Raw genomic sequence first — 6,297 nt, forward strand, 5'->3', positions numbered from 1 at the left:
CATGCTTTGGCCCTGCCTTTATCATTAGGTCTGGGGTCGTTCTTGGCTATTCACTGGTCCACCACCATTCACAGCTGGATGTGGCATGGCTGCAGAGCTTTGATCTGACTGTCGGTTCTGGGATCATTTAACACTGTTTATTGCTTGTTGTTTTTGCTGACTTACGCACATGTAGTCCCATACTGTAGCCTCAGTAGGTTAGCACCTCATTTGTAGATATGCCTGATGCTGCTCTCAGCATGGTTTTTTGAAATAGTGTTGATCCCCCGACTTGGTTTCAGTGGTAGGGTGAAGGAAATGCTGGGCTCTGAGGCTGCAGATCATGGTCCACAGCACCTCATGGATGTCCAATTTGGAACTGCTCTCATTCTTTCCTGCTTAGCATGATTATGGCATCACACAACATGATGCGGTGTGAAGAGCAGACTTTGTCTCTAGAAGATCTGTGTGGAGATTACTCAGCCAACACCGCCAAGGACAGATGCATCTCTCCGCGGTGGATTGGTGAGGACGAGTTCAAACTCAGATTCAGCTTGGATTAGTTTATTGTCATGTGCACCAGCATGCAGTGAAATTCCTTGCTTGCATGAAGCTCACAGAGTAAACATGGTAATAATAAGTACAGCAATAAATACAATGCCAAGTGCAAAGCAACAGAATGGTGCACAGACTGTAGTTCAAAATCTGAAGTAGTGCAGAAAGGAATGCACAAGAAGGCTTATCCCTCATGTTGGTTGGCTCACCACCTGCCACAAACTTAGTCCTTCGGCAACTCCTTCAGGACAGTAGTGTCAGTAGTGACGCTACCAACCTAATCTTGGTGATGAGCAATGAAGTCCACAGCCAGAGTGTAATTTGTTCTCTTGCTGCAGACGGAGATCCTTCCAAGTGTTGTTTAACATGGTGGAAACCCTGCATCATATATTGGTGAGTTGCAAAATAGGCAGGGGACCATGTTTCCCAATTTGTTTGTACACGGACATGCTTTTTTCAGTTGTTTTAATTGTGTTTGATTTTTTTTCTCCTGTCCTGACGTACCTGACCCCCCCCCCCCCACCCCCCTCAACTCATCTTGGGCTCCTCCTTGCCAGTACTAACCTTGTATGAGACCAACTGTGCTGGGCTCTTGACCCTGGAGTCGCCCACTGAGGGGTAGTGAGCTACTGCAGGGAATGGAGAGATATAGACCCTTTGCAAGCAGACATGCAGTTTAAATTGGCATCCTGGTCGGCACAGACATCATGGGCCGAATGGCCTGTCCTTGTGTTGTATACAGAGACACTGCTGAGGCCCTTCCCAAGAGCAGCCTGTCAGGAGGTAAGGCAGAGCTTCACCTCCCATCAAAGTCTGTGAGCCACTGTAACTGTTTTAATTAATAAAAATGAAATTAATATCAAAAATATTAATACACAATAAAACATTAATAAATAATTTAAACACTAAAATAAGATAAAAGAAAATAATATAAATAAAACATTAATAATTGAACTTACCTTTTCTTCTGAGTTTCTAAAGCAGGAATCTTCGTTTAAATGCATGGGGTTTTGGATGTTATGTAGGTAATGTAGGATTGCGGAGTAAATTCTTCCGGCTGGTGTAGGATTGCAGAGGTGGATTCCTTACCATAGTGATGGGGAATCACCATGAAACCTGTCATTATGGTCATCCTGGACTTTGAGCAAGACCACGCGAGACCAGAACTTATTGACCGGCAGCACCTGAACGCCAGTGGTTCAAAACCTGCACGATTCGGACTATAATTTGAACCACTGCAGTTCCTGCAGTGAGAGAGACAATCCTCTGCTGCTAGGTGAGCGAGGCATGTTAAGTACATTTGTTCCCTCTTTTATTTGCTTACAATTTTTTTACAAAGCCCCATGTGACTGTGGACACAGCATCATGTAAAGCGTAGTTAGCTGGCACTGAGTTACAGAATCCATTACTATTAATGATCAGCTCGAAAAGGATGTGCATCTCCACTCTGTGGGAGCAGATGGCCTCTGCCTCAGCTGAATGCGACCCAGTGCAGAATGCAGGTCCCTCTGGCTTTGCGGCTGCTGGCTCCAACTGCGTGTTTCTCCTAATAAGCAGTATTTGTTTCTAGTTGCCATTTTGGAAATTAATGAGCAAAGCTCTTAAAGGAATAAAACAGCTTTCTGTTTTTCATTTGATCCTTTCCTGCACATCTTCACTTCTCCCCTCGTTTCACCATTGGCCAATCCTCCCTCAGCCACTGGGGCCCCACTGTCTGGAATTTCTGAATTCCTCCCCCCACCTCCTCCACCCCTATTTGAAATATTTTCAAGAAAAAAATAGGAGTAATATAAACAAATGAGACTGGAAATACTCAGCAGGTCAGGCAGCATCCTTATGGACCTTTCACCACAAGAACACTGGTCCAGTATCATAACTGTGCTTTGTAAAGGAATTTTAATAAATAGTCATTGACCCCAAAGGTTAACTATGTTTCCCTCTTCATAGTTCCATAACCCACATTATTTTAGTTTTGAAAAAGAAAATTATTATTCACTAATGTATTTTAGGAAAAGGGCTGAATTAAAGGAAGGATTTATATTTATATTGTGCCTTTTAGAAGCTCAGATGATCCCAAAGTGCTTTACTGCCAATTATTTTTTTCTTATAAGATACCTTTATTAGTCACATGTACATCGAAACACACAGTGAAATGCATTTTTTTGCATAGAGTGTTCTGGGGTCAGCCCGCAAGTGTCGCCACGCTTCCAGCGCCAACATAGCATGCCCACAACTTCCTAACCCGTACGCCTTTGGAATGTGGGAGGAAACCGGAGCACCTGGAGGAAACCCACGCAGACACAGGGGGAGCGTCCAAACTCCTTACAGACAGCGGCCGGAATTGAACCAGGGTTGCTGGCGCTGTAATAGCGTTATGCTACCCGCTACATTACTGGGCCTTTGAAGTGTAGACACTATTGCATGTGGGAAATTTGGATGAAATTTGCACACAATATGACAATGGCATGATAATCAGCTTTTCTGGTGTTTGTGGGACAAATATTAACCTGAGATAAGAAATACCCAGCTCTTCATCAAAAGAGTACCATGGAATATTTTAAGTCCACCTGAGAAGTTAGTCTGGGTCTCACAGTTTAATATCTCATCCATAAAGTCTCCAGCAGCAGTGCTGTAGTCCCTCAGTAATGCATTGAAGTGTCAGACTATATCTTTGTGTTAGGGCCTCCGGGTGGGATTTAACTCTGCAACCAGCTGACACTAGAGGGGAGAGTGTGGCTGACTGAACCACAGACAATGGTGAAATGCAAAATGCACAATGTGTTCAATTGATAAGAAGCAATAAAAATACAATTATTTTGGTGGGGAAGCATACCTTCTTTCCCTGAATTCTGAATGTGCGCTCCTCCATTACAACTGAAATAGATAATGGTCTGCTAGCTAAGATAACTAACACACAGAGGTAGCTATCAGCAAGTGTTCAGTGTATCTCCAAACATTTGCTGGCAAAGGCCAGGGTAACCTGTTGGCTGCAATAGCATAATGCATCTGAACTGAACTAAACTCAAGTTTACAGAGGAGTCCTGAAGAACAAGCAGTTTATTGTGCTGGAATTTCCATCCCACCAACATTAGGAAAGTGAAGTCTGCTCTGATGTCTCCATATTGTGACCCTAGTGAAACCCTCCGAGCCACCCAGATCTGCAAGTCTGCCTTGCTTATGGAGGTCAGTGAGCAATTTACTCAGAAATGCTGTCTTTCCTAAAGCCATGCATTTTGAAACATATGCTAATTTCATCTAAATTTACATTTACTAGAGGGATAATTTTACCCTAGCCTGCCTGGTAAGAATGTGGTGATTTCAGGTAAGGTCAATTTACACCCAATCCATTTTATGTCCTAGTGCCTTCAGTGGAATGTTAAATTGGCTGTCTGCCCCAAACCTGCCACATTCTCATTGAGCAGGGCAAGATAAAATTGGAGTTTAACAGTTTGACGACACTTGATATTCATCAAGGTAGATGTAGTTACCTGGATTTTCCTTTTTGAGCACAGATGTTGCATTAGCCCCTCTGCAGTACAATTTGCAACTTCCTGAGGGACTATAATGTAGCAGTCACAACTTGTGATGTCCCTTTAGCAACAGTCTGTGCTGCATGCCATTAGTACCATGTCACTTCCCACATCAACCTGAGCTCTGTTAATTCCTTCAGAAATTTGATGTATGAGGAACGTTTGACGGCTCTTGGGCTGTACTCCTTGGAGTTCAGAAGAATGAGGGGGGAACCTCATAGAAACATTTCCAGTGTTAAAAGGCCTGGACAGAGCAGATGTGGCAACGTTGTTTCCCATGGTAGGGGAGTCTAATACAAGAGGGCACAACTTCAGGATTGAAGGGCGCCCATTCAGAACAGAGATGTGGAGAAATTTCTTTAGCCAGAGAGTGGTGAATCTGTGGAATTTGTTGCCACGGGCGGCTGTGGAGACAAAGTCATTGGGTGTATTTAAGGCAGAGATTGATAGGTATCTGAGTAGCTAGGGCATCAAAGGTTATGGTGGGAAGGTGGGGGAGTGGGGCTCAATGGGAGAATGGATCAGCTCATGATAGAATGGCGGAGCAGACTCGATGGGCCGAATGACCGACTTCGGCTCCTTTGTCTTATGGTCTTATGGTCTACCTTTAAGCATGGAACATGCAACTTTCTCTGTATCTGCGTATGCACTTATATTGTGATCCTACTGGGCAGTAGAGCCATGTAGTGTGCATTCTTCAAATAATGCAGCTGTTTCTTGGTAAGGACCATCCAGTTTATAGCAAGTCTTAAAGTCTTAGAATGTAAATAGGTCTTGTCTTGTAAATAAGTCTCTGCTGTTTGAAGATATATTTGCTATGTCTCAATCCATTCTAAAGACATTACAAGAATGACTCAGTTTTTACAGTTATATCTAAATAATGTCTCCATATCTCTTAATTGTTGTTTAATCTCATGGTCTAATATGTTAATAATCTCACATCCATCATCATGGTTAAAAACTGATGCAAAATAACGATTTAATCTTCATACCATACTTTTAATAAGAGTTTTCCTTAACCCATGTGTGTTTCTAACATTTACTTTATCATACAACTATAAAAGATTCTACAGTTTCTCTAACTGTTTCTGCCAGTCTTTCTCCATTGTTGTCTGTCTCTCTTATTTCTTGGTAAGATGCTTTGGGATATCTTGTTTGTTAAAGGTGCAGTATAATGCAAGCTTTTGCTGCTGTTGCTATAAATAAATATGTTCCATAGTTTACTACCGTGACTACTGACCAATAGTTATTGTTCCACTGCCTGAAGACCTGTGTCATAAGCTGAATATATTAACAAAGATTTTTGGTTAACACTTTGAGCAGTGGTGGAAGAATTTTATGCTCACAGTTTGGATCGGAAGGTGTAAGGACTTATTGTCCTTGATTCTAAGTACAAGAATGAAGAGAAAAATCTTGCAAATGTTCAGTATGTAATATTACCTGAAATATGCATTGTGTGTGTTTGTGTGCGTGTGTGTGTGTGTGTGCATGTGTGTGTGCATGTGTGTGCGTGTGTGTGTATCTGTTGTCTGTACAAAGTAAGCAAAATATCAAGTTACCATATGATTCCATTCTTCTCTGTTTTCTGTATCATTCCCTAGTGAATAGCACACATTAGTGTGCACCAATATATGATCTTAATGTGTCAGGTTAATTACAGTGGGACATACGTCATGAGCAGGAAAGGGCTCAGTCGGGATTTTTCCATTTAAGTATATTCACGCAGGGCTCAGTTGGTAGCACTCCCTGCTCTGAGTTAGAAAGCTGTGGGTTCCTAGTCCCATTGCAGATCCAGGCTGACACTCCAGCGCTGCACAGAGGGATGTTCCTTTCCCTGAGTACAACATTAAACCAAAGCTCTTTCTGTTCATTCAAGTGCAGATAAAAGGTCCCTTTGCACTTTTCAAAGGAGAGTAGGGGAGGTATCCTGATGATTGGCCAATATTTAATCAGCAGCTGAAATGGGACTAGCTTAGATGGGAATCTTGGTCAGCATGGACCAGTTGGGCTGAAGGGCCTGTTTCCCTGCTGTATATCTCTATGATGAAAATAGATCATTGTTTAATTATCTCATTGATGTTTGTGGGACCTTGCTCTGCACAGATTGGATAAAGCAATAAACATAAGGGAAGAATATAAGCAAAAGGGGCAGGAGAGCCATAAGGCCTCCCCATCCCCCATCCCAAAGCTTTCTCCACCATTCCTCATATATCTGCTAACAACAAAGGAGAAG

This window comes from Pristis pectinata, chromosome 6, assembly GCF_009764475.1.
Source record: "Pristis pectinata isolate sPriPec2 chromosome 6, sPriPec2.1.pri, whole genome shotgun sequence".
NCBI classification, from domain to species: Eukaryota; Metazoa; Chordata; class Chondrichthyes; order Rhinopristiformes; family Pristidae; genus Pristis; species Pristis pectinata.